Raw genomic sequence first — 925 nt, forward strand, 5'->3', positions numbered from 1 at the left:
CCAAAGTTCTGGGATTACAGGCATGAGCCAGCGTGCCTGGCCTTCTCCTTTCCTTTTTCCTTCCCTTTTCCTTTTCCTTTCCCTTTCCTTTCCATTTTTCCCTTCCCCTTCACTTCCCCTTCCCCTTCCCCTTCTGTTTCCCTTCCCCTTCCCTTCCCCCTTCCCTTCCCCCTTCCCTTTCCTTCCCCTTCCCCTTCCATTCCCCTTTCACTTCTCCCTTCCCTTCCCCCTTCCCTTTCCTTCCCTTTCCTTCTCCTTTCCTTTCCTTCTCCCTTCCTTTCCCTTCCCCCTTCCCTTCCCTTTCCTTCTCCCTTCCTTTCTCTTTCCCTGTCCCTTCCGCCTTCCTTTCCCTTCCCCTTTCCTTTCCCCCTTCCCTTCCCTTCCCCCTTTCCTTCTTCCTTCCTTTCCCCCTTCCTTCCCTTCCTCCTCTACTTCCTTTCTCTTCTCTTCCTTTTTCCTTTCTATTTCTCTTTTACTTTCCTTTTCCTTTTCTTTCTTTTATTTTCCTTTCCTTTCTTTTTCTTTTTTCTTTTTTTCCTCACATCAGACAGGTAATGTGCCAACATTGAGCGAGGCGCATCTCACACAAGAGCATGAAAACCCAGTTATCCTGCTTATGAACTACAAAGGGGTCATTTTCTTTTCTTTGCGGTGATTTTTATTTTCTTTTCAACTTAAAAAGGTGTATTAATATTCCATCTTAAGACAATGTGGTAGCCATGAAGTCTGTGTAAGAAAGGTAAGAGAGAAATTCATTTATAATGATGATCAGCAGTGACGTGAAAAGGAGTCTTCCCTGGCATCCGTGAGTCCTTTACAACATTTAGAAAACTGTGCAGATAAGGAAGAAGAGTAACTTATAATCAGGGAAAAAAGGTTACAGCTGCCTCAGGTATAGCTGCCTGCCACCTGACACAGACCCCAT

At 45.2% G+C, this 925-nt stretch overlaps 1 pseudogene; it reads right to left on the bottom strand.

The window, feature by feature from the left end:
- Positions 1–541: 541 nt before the first annotated feature.
- LOC116274820 lies at positions 542–633 on the bottom strand (annotated as a pseudogene).
- Between the last annotated feature and the right edge of the window lie 292 nt (positions 634–925).

Source organism: Papio anubis, chromosome 4 (assembly GCF_008728515.1).
Source record: "Papio anubis isolate 15944 chromosome 4, Panubis1.0, whole genome shotgun sequence".
Taxonomy (NCBI): Eukaryota; Metazoa; Chordata; class Mammalia; order Primates; family Cercopithecidae; genus Papio; species Papio anubis.